Genomic DNA, 19,546 nt, shown 5'->3' on the forward strand with positions numbered 1-19,546 from the left:
AAAATCATTAATGGTTACAATGCAGATATTAAAGCAGTAAGATATACCCAAATAATAGATGATGATAAAGATACTGGAAAATAGTTTGCTTTATTATAGGAATAAGGTAAATAAGAGAAGGAAGTTCAAAGCACATAGCATCTGATCAAGGAAAAGCTGAAAGGAGAATAAGATAAGCAGATATGTATTTAAAGTTATAGGGACTGCAGAATAAATTTTAATAGTGGAAAACAGATCAATTATACTTTGTGGTACAGAGTAATACATCCCTATTAAATTTCAGATCTCACTCTAAATAGAAAGGGGCTGAACATTCCTGTTGTATAGAATACAGCCACACTATACTATATCATGGACACGTTATATTTGGGGATAAATTAAGAAAAAAACGCTATCAAATAATTTCTCTCACGCCAACTGGTTATCAGAAGGGTTCCTTACCTGTTAGTGGAACGAGGATTGTGCTCTCTTGTTCTCTATCAACCAACCAACAAAGGTTATAGTCTCAGCACTAAGAAGGGAGCAACCAACCAAAGTTAGTGTTTTAAGGCCTCCACTTCCTCCTGGCTCTGCCAGCCAGTTTGGAAATAAACCAACAGCTGAAAAGGAATCGTTATTCCATTACCTAACAACATTTAGACTCAATTTTTTTTAAAGCCTGAAGAAGAAAGACAAGCTAACCCTTCTGCTTTAGGAATATATTCAATTCTGTACAAGTGAGAAATGAAAACAGTTTGGACTAAGAAAAGAAAACCTATGAATTTAACCATCAAATCTGTGATTTCCAAAATGTAAAGAAGGGAAAAAAGAAATTGAAAAGAAGTCAAGGGGGTGAAACTGCCATCTAGCAAGAGGTATCAAATAAGTATCTACGAAAGTACTTTACGAGCCTATGTGGCAGCTATTTTTTTATGTTAAGTTTCCAATAGATTTTAAGTCCTAAAGTCTTTTAGTTTTGAAGACTATACTTTTTGAGCAATAGCTTACAACAGTATTTTACAGTATAATCACATTGAGAGGGTATATGAGGGATGATGAGAGGAAAGGAGTACAAATTAGAAAAAGATCTGAATACTAAATATCTCAAGGACTGTACTCTAATTAGGTATTTTCAAGAATCCAAAAACAACACTATAATCCCAAATAGATTAACAAAGTATGCCACAGCTGGAGTTCTTAAGGGGTGGCTTTTTAACAGATGAGAAAGGCTTAGAATTAATACATCAGAGCTAGCTTATTTATGTATTCATTGTACCTACAGTAGCCCCCATCCCCCATCTTAGTACCTACAAGACCCTCCCACGGTTTTGCTCTCCTGGTTCCAGTTACCCTGTTCAACCATGATCCGGAAGCAGATGATCCCCTGACACATTGTCAGAAGGTCAACAGCAGCCTAATGCTACGTCACAATGCATGTGCCGTTCACCTCACTTCATCTCATCGCTAAGCATTTTATCATCTCACATCATTACAAGTAGAAGGGTGAGTACATACAATAAGATATTTTGAAAGAGAGACCACATTCACATAACTTTTATTACCGTATATTGTCATCATTGTTCTATTTCATTATTGTTAATCTCTTGCTGTATCTAATTTATAAATTAAACTTTATCATAGGTATGTTATGTACAGGAAAAGACAGTATATACAGGGCTCAGTACTACCCGCGGTTTCAGATATCCACTGGGAGTCTTGGAATGGAACCCAGATAGATAAGGAGGGACTACTGTATACTGTGCAAACAGGTGTTATAAAAGTATTTTTTAATCATTAAAAAAATCACCCTCTAGTCTTTTCTAATCAATTTCCTTGACAAATCATTCTTTTTCATGTTTAGTATTTTAATATAAACCATTAAGATTAAAAATTTCCAAATTGATGAGATCTAAGTAAACCCTAACTACTTTAAGATACAGTTTTAAAAAGTAAATTTAGAAACTATAAAGATATGACTTTCCAAATTTCCCAGTTTTCCTTCATTTCTTGAATACTAATCAGTAGTAATAGTACATCTGATTGAAAATACAGGCAAAAAGGGAGCATTCCATTTGGGAACAGGAAATACAACTAGTAAATTTTTTTTTAAGTTACAGGCTCACTTCACTTTGAAAATGAAAAACAACTCCTAACAAAGCATATCTTGCTCAGATTAACAGTAGGCTAAGTTTACAATTTCTCCTACAGTCGGAGCTCTAAACCCTTGATTTATTTACCATACCCCGCGGAAGTCATAATTTAAAAATACAAACCCATTAAAAAGAAAAATAAATGTTCTTAGAATAGGTTATAGGGCTGCAGAAGTATATCCACTCAAACTTCTCCCAAGTGAGATGACTTTCAGGAAATAACATCTTTATTTTGCCTGATATACCAAAACTTGTGGATTCAACATATTCATACTCAAAAATGAATACACAGATTTCCTTAAATAGAAATTATTTTGAATCATTGAGGAGGGCCAGTATATCTCTTGCTTCAGGAGTTAATTATTTATGAGACTGTGGATTTGATAATGTATCATTTATAAAGAAAAACGTAGAGGCACTTTCAAAATGAGATCATTATTCAAAAAGAAAGAGCAGCCTTTGTGAGACTACTATTGATAAAGGCTCTTAAGAATGACACCAGTAGGACCTTACTTAATTCTATTTTAATAGACAGCATTCTTCTATGTGATGTTTAAAGAGATGAAAAAAATAAGCATTCCACTGGAGAACTTGTATTTCAACCACTAGAGAATAAATTCCAAAACAAAACTAACAAAATCACCAGTGCTGAAATGCCACAAAGGAACTCAAATGGATGTTAGGAGGTCTATTAATCCACTACACCTCAATAAAATCACTTGAGTATTATCAATAATATTTAAATTTTTAAAGATTCTTACTGAAGATCCAGTTATAGTCAATCAGAAACAATAAATCTAAGTTTTTTATATATAAATACCACTCTGAGAAATTCTCCCAAAATGTGCAAACTAGACTCTTTGCAGTATTTGTTTTCAACACTAAATTATTTAGTGAGCATATACTGCTTATTAGCTTTAAGCATTTCTAATACGGAAGAAAGAGAAAGCTAAGCCTAATCATTTTTAAGCAATGAAGTAAGAGGCAATATGTTTCTACAAAGGCTATTTCTATTCACTTGTATTATAACTGACTAAAATTGAACTTGCTAATTTACAGATTTATAAATTACCTATAAAACAAAACATTCCAGGCTAAATTGGAAGCATGACATAACATATTCTTCTTACTCATCTTTTATCACTCATTCTTACTGGTTCTAAGGCACGTCTATAAAGAAAAAGAATTTCTCACAAACCCCTCCAAGTGCCCAGAAAAGTCCCAGCTGGCAGTAAGAAGAAAATCAAAGAACAACCATAACAGAAACCTTGAGTCCCTATCTCCAGATAGAGCTACTTCGTGCAGTGAGTTTAAGTCAGTAAACATTTTACAAGTGAATGAAGTCTACTGATCAAGAAACAAAAAGTAAGAAAAGAAGAATTTTGTCAAGTGGCTGATATCTAAAGTAGACACTAAAAAGTTCAACTTTCTAATCCTAAAGAAAATAAAAATTACGAAAAGTATTACTTTCAAGGATCTCTTGGGGGTTATCAGTTTCTACAATTAATTTTCCAATATGGTCAGCAGAACTTCAAGGGTATCCTAAGAGGATACAAATTTTAGCTAAATTATAACACCTATTATAGATTCTCTAATGTTCTTTTCCAGATTCAAAATTAGTAAGAAAACAAATCAGATATTGCCAGAACACCCAATTTTAAATATTCAGTTTGAAAAGATCTTGCCAAAAAGCAAAAGGAATGAACAAACAGAACCAGCTACCTTAGAATTAGTTAGCCATAGTATTGTATTGACTCTGGAGGAAAAGATTACTTCTAATCCACAATCTTGTATATACTGTCAAGTAGGATGCACTTCAAAAACACCAAAATAAGGAAGAAAGCCTGAAACTTTAAGGAATGTATAGCATTATGAGAGTAGACACTTACCATGGAAAGCAATTTCTTAAAAGAGAAGAAAGTTGTAGTAAGAATGAAAAACCCTAATTATTAGAATGTTTCAAGAACTACCAAGTTTCAAGATTTACCACTGTATTTTCTCTTCATCCTTTTGGAAAAGATACTATCCAAAAATCTTATTAGGATTCAAGTTACTCCACTAGGTTTAAACATCAAGTATTTGTTAACAGATGAGCAAAAGACAAGTAATGTGTCTTCATGATTCACTGATTAAGGTATAAGATGAAGTAAAACAGATAAAAACACAATGAACAATGCATTTTTTAAAGTAGTTAATCCACTACAGAATAAAAGATAAAAGGCAATCATAAAAATATATATCATATAAAAAAGGCAACTTCAAGGTCAAGAAGATTAAACACAAAAACGTTTATATTTTCCACTGCCTCCCCTCAATGAAAAAGGCCTTTAGATTTGAAAAGAAAACCTTAGAAGTCTATTTTAAGAACTCTCTAAATTGCTCTCGTAAATTATTTTCATAACTAACCCAGCCCATTACTTTTACCTCTTTTTCACCTGTTTATTTTGCTAGTATGAAATATTTGGCTTTGTTCTTATAGTGGCCAGCCTACCCTGAAGTATATACAAGGTACTGGGGGGGGGGGGGGGGGGGGTCATCTTTCTATGACATTTTTTATTCCAGGATCTTGGGTTGTGCGACATCCCTAATGAGTGCATTTAGAAACAGATGAAAAGACTACAGAAAGAAAAACAGTGACGTTTTATTAATTGTGCTGCCTTTATATTAATTCTTTTGAGACATTTCTCCATCTATAACAAGAAATACATCAACAACAAAAAGATGTTACAGAATTAAATTTAAAAGATTCTGATCAAGCAAGATTCATTAGTGGATGCTAAAATTAATGGAAATTATGATGAGAAATTGAAAATATGATGAGAAACAAGATATTTACAGTGTCTCAAAATATCTCCCCACAAAATACTTGCTATTTCTAAGGGAAAAAAGAGTAATTTTAAGAGTATAAAAACTTGGCAGACACCTCCTTAACCAAGTGATTAAAATAATGTCACCAGTAACAGAACAAATCAATACCACGTACCTCCTGATATAATGCACTGATAAGGACATAACATTATTTCCATGGTGTCCTTGCCAAAAATGCATTATCCCAATCTGATCATGAGAAACATCAGACACACAAATTGAGGGACATTCTAATAAGCTAGTACTCTTCAAAAGTGTCAAAGTCGTGAAAGGCAAAGAGAGAAGCATCCCAGGCTGAAGGAGACTAAGGAGATAGGACAATTAAAGACAAGAGTATGAGATCCTAGATTAGATCCTGGACCAGAAAAAGGTCATTTAGTGAGTAGACAATGGTCAAAATCAAATAAAGTTTACAGATTGGTTAGTATTAATTCCTGATTTCTATAGTTGTTCTATGATTATATAAAATACGACCATTAAGGAAAACTGGATGAAGTACAGGAGAATTCTATGAACTAATTTGCAACTTTTTGGTTAAATCTAAAATTATTTTAAAATAAAGTAAAAAATAAACAGGTTCTGAATAAGGTACCATATTCGACACACCTATGGAATGTCCACTAAGAAATATAAATATACATTTTCTAATATGAAAAGTTTATACCAATCTTTCTTTAAAAATTAATCCTAATGGAAATGACAACATTATGTCATGTTCTGTACTAATATCAATCAGTTGGTGATAGTCTTAAGTTTTTTAATTTCTTTGGTAAATAGTTCTCTACATAGAGAAAGTACGTGTGAGATCAAAAGAGAAAACCTTCTCACCCGCAAACAGAAAAACTAAATTATGTTTATGTTAAATAACTAGTTGTAGAAATTAACTTTGGGCTACAGCAAACATATGATAGAAGAGGTGGAAAAAAACCAAAAGGTCTTCCAATTTAAATTGATAATTTAAATTATCTATAAACTTATTGCTGTAAAGCAGAAGGAATACAATATTCTGCTCATTTTGTTCTTTAAAAATGTCCATAAGAAACAAAGATTAGTGCCATAAATGTCCCTCTTGCATTTCTTTTTACTAAAAATCAAATGATGAAGCTACAAAATATTTATTTTTTTAATTTAATTATTTAAGTAATCTCTATACCCAACGTGGGGCTGGAACTCACAACCCCAAGATCAAGAGTCACATGCTCTTCCTCCCTGGGCCAGCCAAATAATCTACTTTCACTTATAAAATCAGTTAAAAATATTCATGACTTTTTTTTTTTTTACCATTTATTGAGCTTAGTATACAGCAAGTAATATATTATACATCTTATATATACTGCCTCATTCAATCCTCACATTAACTCTGACATATACAATATTAAAATAATCAAATTTTTACTGATTATTAAACTATAGCACAAAGTAATGAAATAACTCCCCCAAGATCATACACCTAGTAGCTGTAGAGCAGGAAATTCAATACCAGCTTGTCTCCAGGATCCAGAGTTTTAACTAATTTTATACTTTTTTAAGTCATATTATTTTCATTAACAAACATTTTTTTCAAATAAATATTTGACAAACTGCTAAAATAAACACTGTTTTAAGTAGAATTCTGAAATTCTTTCCTTCAATTTCATTCAAACATGAATCAGTTGATAGTTACTTGCTTTGTCATTTCTATTAACCAATGAAAGTTTGACAAGGCAATAAAACTTAGAAATAAAGTGTAGCAAAACTCAGTATCAGCAAAATAAATAATCTAGGAACAGATGTTTCTATTGAACCTAAGACTGTCTCTGAAAGTAAATTGAAATGGTAATCAGAAATCTCTCTTACCTTTTAGGTGTCTACAAAGAAGCAAGATGCAGAAAGGTTTTTTTTTATTTGAATTTCTAGTTTACATATCTATTGACTTGCCTAACAAATAAATCTATAGGATAGCCTTTTAAATGCATAAGAATTTCACAAAGAGTTTAATGAGTTTAATTACCTTAATGTAATTTAACATCATATCTACAATTTAAGTCATCATTTCTGTTATGAGCATGATTAAAATAATAATCTGGCAATAACAAATTAGACTTTATTCTCTACTGATTGACAGCTCAATTCTGCTATCCAGAGAATATAATATATCCAGAGAGTATATAATATTCTGTATGGATGTTGTAGTTGTCCTCCATTGCAATGTATTTTAAAAATTATTTATGGATAGCTTGCAATATATATACTCAAAGAAAGGTCATTTGCTTCTTCATCTCAATTTGAGTCTAATAAAAATCAAATATAATTATATATATGTAAATATGACATTAGAAGCAATCTAACTTTATATAACGCTTTATATAAGAACAGGGTGTTTTCCACTTCTTTATCAATAAAGTGGGGTGGGTTTTTAAAAGACAAGACAGATATCTAATTATAAATAATGCCTTTAATCTACTCCATTATATATAACTTGTCTGGACATTGAGCCTGCAGTGATAAAAAAAAAAAAAAAAAGTAGAAGAAAGTCATAATATCAATAGCATCTTGAAGTTTTAGAGAGAGGGCATCCTTTCCATCAGAAAATAAGAAAGCATGTGTTAATCAACTACTCTTCAGGTAGTTAATTTCTATACAGTAATGAAACTACACACCAGAAAAATGACAAATGCCCAACCTGATAAGCTATCCTAAATTTAAGCCCTGGAAAAATACCTTAATCGTGGTATTTTACTGATTATTCAACACTTCCATTAGCAGATTCTACTTTACAGACATTTGGGGAGTAAGATTTTATAGTCACAATCCATGTGTTGAAAAGGAAAGTATTGCCAAAAATAGCAAAAAGGTATGAAGGGAAAAGAATATCACCACCGTCAAGTTAATAATTTAAGAAATATGATTTGCTATAATTTAAGAAATACGATGTGATATAAGAAATACATGAAGTTTAGTTAGCATTGTATAGGCTAGCAATACAATTTGTAAAAGCCACAACAGATCTAAGATTAAGCCCTTAAAAGTGCCAATACTACTAAATTCTCAATTCAGCAAGTGAGACAACTTCATATATGGATGTGCCTCCATTAAAAAATGAAATTCGTGTATATTCCTTCACATATTTTAATAAGTCACTCCTTCAAATTTTATTCAGAAGTAATAGAGAGTGTAGTACTTCTCTTTCCATTCTTCCTTCAAAACTGGAGTCAAATTTCTGAAACCGTCAAATGCAGCTAGTAGTTTTAAAAATTCTTACTTTCCACAGTTTTACAAAGACATTCCAAAAGAGCCAAAAATTCCTTCCTTAATCTACCAATATATCTTCAGAAACATCCCCAATAACCATTCTTTTCACCCCTTTGATAAATCTTTTAATCCCCAAAAGACTTCAATTTTTCTCCTCAGAATTTACATCCCCATTTGTACTTTCTTTATCCATTTCTCAAATAAGTGTAACATAGGGAATGGATAGGTGGGAGATGATAACGTTCAGTTGGCTCCTTTACTCTGTTAGGAACATCAAGCTTTATTTAACTCTAAAACATAAGAAACACAAAGTTAGTAAAAAGTTCTACATTAATGGTAATCAAAAAGCATAGAACAAACTGATCAGCCTCCCTATCTCTGAATGTTTACAGAGTTAACTAGTTCTTTCTATCCTATTTACAGATTTCCCCCAGGAATATACTAACTCATATGAAGTCTATCCCTAAGGTCTGTAAACCATTTACAATGACAAGGCCAATTAAATGAGGCTGCAAATATGTCAGTGCTGTAGTTCTCAAAATATGTTCTTAAACTTCTGCCAGATGGCTCACTTGTTATATATATATACTCACATGACAACAATTTTACTTTTATTTCTAATATAAATCAAATACTTATGAAAAACAGGGTGGTATAGCAGAAAAGGAACTATTAGCGGTAGAATAATAATTGTAGAGATGGAATCCAGTTGAAGCCTGCCACCATCACTTAACTATACGACCCAGAACATTTCTCATATATAAAATAAAGGGGACTAAGGTTTTCCAAAGTGTGTTACAAAGAACACTAATTCTACAGGACAACATTAATAAATGTTAGATGATCAAAAAAGTTGGTTAAGGTTAGTGGTCAGTAAGTAAAATTATCTCTCTTCTGCAGAATTTCTCAGTCTTTAATACATTAAAATGCAATGTTAACCTCCAAGATGTATATAACAAAAAGCATTCCCCAAGATTCCTGGGCTCTAGAAAAATTTTTTATTTTTTGGCTTGAAGAAGTGGTATACCAAAAACACTAGTTTTGAAACTTTTATACTAGATTTCAAAATCCAGTTCAATGAAACTTTGAAACCTAAAAACCAGGTACTGGCTCATTATATTAAAAACAAACTAATTCCACTCATTCTAAGGAGATAGTGTTCAGTCCCATATGGGACGGAGTATGGAACAGATGGTTTTCAGGGCACTATGCCCATCTAAAACAATCTTCATAATGAAAAAGTTTAAGAATCACTTGATTAGGGTAACAGTTCTATTGTGGAATATTAACAAACAGCCAGAAGACACTATATTCCTTGTAAGTAACCCCTACTCCCATTAAGAGAGAGAGGAAGGTGTGCTTTGTAACAACTTTTGTTTCTGTAAATTTTAAGAATTTCGAAGCACTTTGCAAATAGTGATAATAGAGTCCCAGCAGCCTAGGTCAGAAGAATTAATCCCTGATGCCTCCATTATAAGTAATAAATTCCCTTTGCTCATATGCATCTAGAATGGTGATACCACATACATGACATTCTTAGGAGGACTGAGAGAGAGAGTAGTCACTCTTTTCCTACAGGGATTAATTCTTTTATGGAGCCCCAGACAGAAAGGCTATATACCAAAACTGTCACAAAGGTGCAGAATCACTGGTTTAGAAGGCTATCATATGGAGAAAATCTCCAACTATGTAGGCAAGCTTTTAATTTTAATTTACAGTGCTTCTGAAAGGAATCATGCTTACTTGCACAATAAAAGCAGCTACCATTTACAAAAACTACTAAGAACTGAACTAGGTGCATTACATCCTTTATCCCCTTTAATCCTCCCAACAACAGTGCAACTATTACTCCCACTTCACAGGTAAGAAAACTGGGCTTACATTTACATTTACAAAGGTCACACAATAAGAGGTAGCATAAACAAGATTAGATACCAGATCTGATGCCAAAGCTAATGCTCATTAAACTCTACCTCATTGTCAACTATGCTCCTTAATCCATAGCCTAGATTAATCAACTTATTTGAACCAAAAGGCTGTCATGCACACCATATACAGAACAACTAAGCATAATATAATTTAATTTGGATAATTCAGAAGATATATCAAGATCTTATGATGCTCTTTCAGAGTACTAGACAAAACTCTTGGAAGACCAAAAGCATGACTTTTTTTCTTTGTATCCTTAGTACCTTTGTTCAGAGCTAGCATAAATAACAAGCATTCAAATATTTCTTAAGTAAATAAATCATCACAATACCAAGAAAGATTAGAAATACTATAAAAAGCCTCACAGGCTAACAGACAACTGCTTAAACTAGCTTAGGTACTTTTTCTAAAATATTTTACATTGCTAAACTTAGAGATGTAGGCAACAAAACTGTTTAATAATTTACCAATTATCACCAGATCCTCCTCTTTCCCTTCCATCCACTTTAACAGTCTTCTAGACCTTTCTATTTCTCTGTTTCTGCTCCCTTACTCATGTGTTGAGTCTCTCAGACCACTACATGGCATTTAGGTCACATATTTATAAGTTCAAATACAGCACAACTTGGGTTTTGTTAGGCCAGCGTGTCTACTTGTTAAAAGCTTTTGTTTTTGCATATTGGATTCATTTCTTAATAAGAAAATTTAATAAGCTACTGGTAGATCCTCATGAGCTAAAAATTTGAGTACAACTAGAAACTAAACCTTTAAATAAAAGGAAAAGACCCAAAGTGGGTCTCTTTCAGCCTTCTATTTCACAAAAGGCAACCCCACTTTTAAACATTCTCTCTTCAGGGGCGCCTGGGTGGCTCAGTTGTTAAGCGTCTGCCTTCGGCTCAGGTCACGATCCCAGGGTCCTGGGATGGAGCCCCGCATTGGGCTCCCTGCTCAGCGGGAAGCCTGCTTCTCCCTCTCCCGCTCCCGCTCCCCCTGCTTGTGTTCTCTCTCTCGCTGTGTCTCTCTCTGTCAAATAAACATTCTCCCTTCAGGGGCAACTGGGTGGCTCAGTGGGTTAAGCGTCTGCTTTCAGCTCAGGTCAGGATCTTGGGATCCTGGATCTCGGGATCCTGGGATCAAGCCCTGTGTCGGGTTCCCTGCTCAATGGGGAGTCTGCTTCTCCCTCTCTATCTGCTGCTCCCCCTGCTTGTGCTCTCTTGCTTGCACTCTCTCTAATAAATAAATAAAATCTTAAAAAAAAAAAAATTCTCCCTTCATTGTGATTGCCTACGTGGATGGGGAGAATGGCAAATTTAGGCTGGTCAAAAGCATATCAATAAGTAAAATGTCTAGAAATGCAATCACTTGTACAAGATGTGAAAATTACTGGCTTTCAGTAGCTTTTGGCTATTTCATATTAGTGGAAAGTGAAATTATGGAAAAAGTGACTAAAATTCATACTATATTACTATTAAATGATAAATTAAGTTACTATACCCGTTAAGATCTTACTATTAACTACAATTTAAAAAAAAGTTCCAATTGCTTCTTTCTATAGTTCCAATGTTTATAAATCAGGAAACATAATCAAAATGAAGGAAAGCAGCTCTACTGTAAAAACTTTGAATTAAAAGAATACCTAATGCAATTGTCTCAAAAAAAATAAACTCCCTCTTCTAAGATAATAAGCAAAAAGACAAGGTAAATCCTGTTCTTCAACTTACTACAAAAGTATTCACATAAATTAGCATTTTCTTCTTCCAATAATAAGCGTGAGATGAACATATAAGCTATAACCATTCAAAATTAAAAGATCTGAGTCATAAAATGTGTTATTATGATTCAACTGATTAAAGTGAGTTTTCTACTTTAAGAAGTATCTAAATGTAATTTGATCATGTTAAGCATTAAAAAATATATATCCTAAGTATCAACAGCTTATTGTAAAATCTCACTAAATGAGACCATAGAAGGCTACTAATCTGACTTACTGAAAGGTTCACGTCATAAAACTATCCCTACACTCAAGTCTTAAAAGTTGGATTCCACTTATGCAAATCCTCCAAATTTAAAGTTTATTCTTTAGCAAAAACTTGGAAAATTTAATCATTTGCAGTAGAAATGTTTTCAAAATTAAGAGAGTTAATTAGGAGAAAATAATATTAAGAGAAAATAATAACTAAGATTGAAAGGATCAAATAGGAACATTAGTCACTGTACAACTCTACAATGAGAATCCAAAAAAATCTACAGGGCCAAATGCCTCCATCCCCATAGGCTGAAGACTGCTTTTTATAGTTGTCAGCTGCCACACCTCTTGCTGCTCATTAGTGGCCAGGACAAACTCCAGAATGGCTAAGAGTACAAACTTTGGAATCAAATCATCTAGTGGAATACCATCACTTGGTATTATGTGACCAAATTACTTAACTTGATAATATTTTACCTAAATAATATCAGTCAATAATATAGTAAAAGAAAAAGGAATTTTAGAATCATCCCTCTGTCATACAATGCTCAGGTCCCCTACAAATTTATCATTAATCTTAAATAAATTTATCAAAAAAAAAAAGAGCTAAAGAGATCAAAATACAAATATTATATTCCTTCAATAAGCCTTTAATATACTTGTTCCTAAAAGGATTGGGGTTCAGTATCATGGTTAATTATTATGGGATTCAAGAATGAAAGCAGGAAACATTATAAGATATCTAATTTGGACTTTACCCATCTCCCCATTTTGGATCCACCCCTCCTCCCTGGAACGTGAAAATAACTAAAAATCCTAATAATAAAATATAACAGTTGTACACACATATAAATCCTGCTGTCATTTCAGAGAATAACTAGTAAATAATATTTGGTAGATCCCCAAAGAAGAAAATAACACAATGAAGCTGAAGAACAGCTTTGGAGTCAGACAAAACATTATTCCAACATTCTACAGTAACAGGGAGCATCAGCCAAAGAGAAGACATGGCCCCAAGCCTGGCTCTGAAAGGGAAGTTAAGACAAACTAGTAATAAAGCCTAAAAAGAGGAAGAAAAGGAAAGACCCAGACATGTGATGGTTTATCAGCACCTGAGCAGTGGACAGCACTACAGCCCAAACCTGTATTTTTTTCAATTCACCTCATACCACCTTGCACCCAAAGCAACACACTTGAAGAAACAAAAATCAAGCAAAAAAGGTAACTTTTTAAAAGCATTTTTCTAAAATAAATTTGCTAATACAAGTTTTATTGATTATCATCTTTAAAAAGTAATTTTTAAGACATGAGTTTTTCCTGAACAGAAAGAGAATCCGTCATTGTTGAAAATACCACAACAAAACACAACCAAGAAAATAAAATTAAGCATAAACAAAAACTTCCTTAGGATGTAAGTGGGTTAGGTTATCTATTTCATAATCTCACTTTCAACTGGTGAATCATTCAATACTATATCATGTTTCTTTGGGGTATTCTTAAAATTTCTAACTCCTACTTTGCTGTCAGGCTATAAGCTACTACTTTGCCCAATGTCACCCTACCTGCCTTAGAATCCCATTTCTTTTCTTTCTTCTTCCTCATCTGCTTTAAGATGGTAAAGCTAGCAAATATAAGACTTAAAAAGTCTAAAAAAATAACCAAAAATACTATGCAAAAATAGCCCGGGGTTGGGGAGAGGGTGGTACCCACATGGCTTTCTTTTGTGATAGCAATTTCAAGCAGTTTGGAGGCCTTTACAATCTAGAGATGTATTCCAAAGGATTAAGTTACCAGTGTTCAACCTCTGGATTAGTAGTGTGTGGACCAGGTCCTTACCTCCTTAGTTTTCCTAATGAGGCCAAGGTCACTGACTCAAACCATTATCTCAGATTGTAACCACAAAGAGCATATGCCTCCATTTCCACCACTGACAGAAAAAGAAACTACTGAGTTTCTCATACCCCATTAGGGAAGGAAGCAACTAGATATCCCAAATAAAGTCAGCAGTTCCCTAAAACCCAACACTGGGACCAGGTCACTACACAGCACAAAAACTAAAAGGGGCCCTCCATTTCATGTCCAATTAAGTTCAGACTCCTCAATCCTGCCTTCAGTGCTTTTCAAAGTTAGCCTTATCTTCTATATTCCTGTATACAGACACCATCACCTACCAACTTAGACTATGTCCTATGCTCTTTTCCATTAAATACTCCCTGTACCTTGAACCTTCTTGGTGTAAGTTTTCTCTACTAAAATAACTTCTCTCAAATATCACCACTTCAAAGGCATGTGATCTGATCTTTACCTTCTGACTCTCAATACTGCTTTATTAATATCTCTCATGACACATATCCTACCTTTGTCATACTTTTCCCATTTATTGCACTTCTATCCCAAGTCATTCCCTAAATTGTTTCAAGCAGCCTACAAAGGTAGATCTAAATACTACAAAATAAATTATAAATAGGTGAAAAAAACTGAAACAAAGGACCAAAAATAGTAGGAGAGTAGTATTTGGAGCCTGCTACCTACTATCTTTTTCTTTTGTGTGTGTGTGTGTGTATAGATATGCATATCTATATATCTATCTATATCTATATATATAGATACACACTTACTCTTGAATAAGTAGGCTCTCCTTAAGGATACAGTGCTGTGCAAATACTTATTAAATCATATCCTTGCAAATACATAGGATAATTTGTAATCTAAGAATTTCAAAGAGGTTCTTTTAAAAATTATATTTCTTTATATGTATATCCACACATATATGAATATATTCTCAAAATTTTAAATGGCAAGTGAAGTGAAAGAAGGCACCAACATATAAAGGAATAATTTAGTTTGTGGCATTGTAAATGTCAATAAAATAATCAAATTACTCACATTTATTGTCAATGACAGCATTAATGCTTTTAACATTTTAAATAACTATATATACGATTTCCCTTTTGGTAGACCTAAGAGTGCCCAGGGGATAGAAAGAAATTATTCCTCCTCTTTCCACTGCCTGGAAGAGACTGGCAAGGGAATGAATGAAAAGAAAGGAGGGAAGGGCCTCTATGATCACTAATGTAAAGAACCAATCCTAAAATATTAGTTCACACTAGGATTTCTTTTCACTACCAAATATATTTGGGACACATCGGCTTTGGATTAAACACAGATAAACCCTATGAAAACAAACTGCCAAAAATCCTACCTGAAGGTTATGACCACTTACCCATCATACCTTTAAAACTACACCTATAGATAATGGCCTTTCTGAGAAATTAGGCTATTTTTGTCTGTTTCTCAAAATGAGAAATATTTTATACTATCTTCCTTGAATGTGAGTCAACAAGTGTTGAGCGCCAGATCACTCCCAGATTCAATCTGCAGTCACTTCCTATGACAGCCTAAGACACTTAACTCTATTAAGTCCAACTGCTGCCTTGCTGATGCCCTGAATGCATTTATTTCTTCCCCTTTTTATTAGTACTCTCTTACCTGAAACATTCTCCTTCAACCCAAAAAGTCCATTCAAATAACACTTGCATCCCTGACCTACCAAAGGTCAATTCTATCCCATCTGTGAACTTTGAAGGCAATTTCCTATGTCATTTTCAAGACTAGAGTTCCAGTTAGTCTAAGAAACATTTTGTAGCACTATCTGAGAATTCACTTAGCCTTTCTGAACTTGTTCCTTCATCTATAAAACAAGAGTTGAATGAGATCTCAAGATTTCCAGCTCTAAATTTCTGATTTGTTGATTCCGTATTTCATGTAATTTAAAACTGCTATTTAGCTCTTATTGTTGTCATATAATTTCACCATATGTACATTGTATACACTCCCTAAGGACAAGAACCATGTTTGATTACATTTTTGCCTACACCATTACTATGTAGTAATTTACACCTAGTAGGCACTCAATAAATATACCCATTTGATAGGTTGCTGAAGGGGAGACAAAAGGAATTTAATATAACAGGTACAGTAATATATCTGGGAAGAACTGAAACTTACTCCTGTGTATCAGAATGGCTATGCACATAATGGTAACAGAATGGCAAAGTATCTGGCTGCAACGATATCCCTACCCTGGATGTTTATGGCGGTTTTTTCTGCCACATGTCTGAATGCACTCATTCGACAAATATTTCAAAACATACTATGAGCTCGGCACCATTGCATGCAGTGAGAATACAGAGGTAAACTAGATGGATAAGGTCCTTGTTCTCATGGGGCTTATATTCTTGAGTACAAGAATAAGAGTAGCATCCCCACTCAAACTTCCAAGATCAAAAAAAGATTATTTGAGGATATAACAAGAATAAGAGATATCTGCAGTTCCCAGTGCCTTCCAATAGATGAAAGCTGACTGAGAAAACAACTCTCAATACTGCTGTCAGAACACCTCAGTTCTGATCATATGCTACAGAGGCCAACAGAGCTCAAGGGTCATTAAGAGTACAAACTCTGGAACCCAGACTGCCTAGATTTAAATCCTAGCTCCCACCTACTAGCTATGTGACCTTGAATTCAAGTTACTTCATCATTCTTTTTTTTTAAGTTAATCATTCTATGCCACAGTTTTGTCACCCACAAAATGGGGATAATAATAGTACTTACAAGGCATATAAGATTTTCTGAGAATTAAATAAGTTGATATATGTAAAGTGCTTAGAACAACACTGCACCTAAGTACTATAATTTTGAACTCTCCTACAACTACGACTTCTACTCTTACTAGCTAAATTGTTATAGAACCTATGAACAAGTAAAAACAGTACATCTGAGTACACACAGTAGTAACTCAATATTTAATCAATGACTGAATAAATGAACCAGACTGTTCTTCCCCTGTGAAAATTGAACAAAAGCATCCTATCAACTTTAGTACTGTTAGGACTCAAGGGGATATAATCTATTTCAAAGTACTTTGTTAAAAACAACCCCCAGAAGTCATACAAGAATAAGGTTTCATTACTATTACCAGTAGAAATGTATCATAGCCATATCATAGCACAAATCTAGTGCTAGATATTATTTAAATTGTATGTTTGTACCTTCAAAGCATTCCTAACTAGTCAATACGCTGTTTATTACCATGTGAATGCACACTAAGAAAGCCTAATACCAAAAAAATTAGGTAATTAGATGAGCTGGGGGAAAATGAAGTCTTATCACAATGAGCAATTTTATAATCAATCCAACTACAACTTAACTCAAAAAAGGAATACTCAGGCATGTACCCAAGGTATCAGAAGTTCCCCAACCTGAGTGGTGAGCTGATATTACAAAAATAATCTAGGAGTCCTGGGGAAATAAAATGCTATCATATCTGTCTTAACCACATGAAGCTCAGAGTAACCCTTTACTCTATGGCTTCATAGATGGGGAAGGGCAATACCATCCATACCATGGTAGATCCATACACATAATGATCTAAAGTTAATCCTTAATAAAAATTAATCTTCGTAAATCTTCTCCCCAATCAACACAAATACGGTTTTAAGCCAGGCAACCAGGTTTAATACGGATTGGTCTCTCTCACAACTGATGATCACTGCCCTACAACATCAGATTCCGTATTTTCCCTTCTGTTTTTAATTGCCCCAACCTTCAAAGTAAAGACCTCATCTCTCAACACTTTTTTATGCCCATTTAATACCCATAGGTAATCAAATTAATTTATTGCTAATTCTGATCCCTGCCAAGCCTTTTTCATCTCCCTTTATACATAATCCATAACTTACCTGTTCAATAACAAGTAACCATAATAACCATAAGGAAAATAGATCAGTTAGGAATTTTAAACAAATAATTATTCACTAAACTGCTTAATAAGGAAAACTCTCAATACAAACAAATGACATTTTCACAAGTTAAATGTTTGTATTTTCAACAGCTCAAACTGCACCAAAGGACTTCCAAGACAATACTTGGATACTATTTAAGCTTCATTATATGTTTAGTGGATGAACGAGTCAAAAGTTGATAAAGAATACTGATATTCTAGTTATGAAAAAATAGGGGGTTTTTTGGTCTTAATCAAGTTGGAGAACTTTTATTGGCATAAACAAAAGTAAATACAAAATAAGCATAAACATAAAACAAAATGCTTGTTATAAGCAACAACTAGGATTGCTTTTTTGGCTCATAAACACAGCAAAAACTAACCAATTAATTCTGATTCACCTCTACTAAAGAAGAACACAGTGATATCACATGGTCATCTACACAGAAGTTATTTGCCTTTCAAAGATACCATAACAGTGATTATAAAAAGCCAAGGTGTCCTTATCTTACAGCACTTTCCTTCACTTATTCACTAAGTAGATTTTTACTAAGCATCTATCCGTTAAGCACTGAAATATACTTTGGATATGTAGTAGCAAACCAAACACCCCTGTTCATGAAGCTTAAAATCATCAGATAATCACACACACAAAAAAAATAATTACAAACTGTAATAAACATTATAAAAGAACAGTGTTAACAAAGAACCTGAAAAAAAAAAAAAAAAGAACCTGAGTTTAGATTGCTATGTCAGAGAAGGCCTATCAAAAAGTGACGGTCATACTGGGGAGTGTATGTGCTCTGGTAAGCGCTGTGAATTGTGCAAGACTGTTGAATCTCAGATCTGTACCTCTGAAACAAATAATGCAATATATGTTAAGAAAAAAAAAAGAAGAAGAAGAAGGTAGCAGGAGGGGAAGAATGAAGCGGGGGAAATCGGAGGGGTAGACGAACCATGAGAGACAATGGACTCTGAAAAACAGGCAGGGTTCTAGAGGGGAGGGGGGTGGGAGGATGGGTTAGCCTGGTGGTGGGTATTTAGGAGGGCACATTCTGCATGGAGCACTGGGTGTTGTGCACAAACAATGAATCATGGAACACTTCATCTAAAACTAATGTTGTAATGTAAGGGGATTAACATAAGAATAAAAAAATTAAAAAAAAAAAAGTGACGGTCATTACACCTGTGAGGAGCCCCGAGTAGTGTACAGAACTGTTGAATCACTATACTGTACACCTGAAAATAACACACTGAAATAAATTTTTTTTATAAAAAGGTGACAGTTAAACTTTGAGGAGGAATGGAGGGCAGGTGACAGCGGGGACGTTCAGGCTGAAGGAACAGCGTGTGCCTAACCCTAGAAGAAGAAGTAAGAATGGATGGCAACTTGAGGAACTGAAAGAAGGCAGAAAGTAGGGGGGAAAGTGGCATAATATGATGTCAGAGGTAAGCAAAAGCAAAAAGTAATTACTTTCAAAGAAATGGGAAGGCTTTAAAGGGTGTTGGGCAAGTGAGTGATCTGAACAGATTTTTATTTTAAGAATACCATTTTGACTACAAGATATAATATCAGAGAAACGCAAGAATGTACGCAAGAGGCTGGTGAGGAAGCTACTGCAGTACTTTAAGTAAGAGGTA

At 33.8% G+C, this 19,546-nt stretch overlaps 1 protein-coding gene across 6 annotated transcripts in view; it reads right to left on the reverse strand.

Moving 5' to 3' along the window:
* The window catches only part of TSC22D1 (TSC22 domain family member 1), a 133,471-nt gene that overhangs the window by 102,429 nt on the left and 11,496 nt on the right, over positions 1-19,546 (reverse strand). The window lies entirely within an intron of this gene.

Source organism: Mirounga leonina, unplaced genomic scaffold (assembly GCF_011800145.1).
Source record: "Mirounga leonina isolate KUSES-001 unplaced genomic scaffold, KU_Mleo_1.0 Mir_127, whole genome shotgun sequence".
NCBI classification, from domain to species: Eukaryota; Metazoa; Chordata; class Mammalia; order Carnivora; family Phocidae; genus Mirounga; species Mirounga leonina.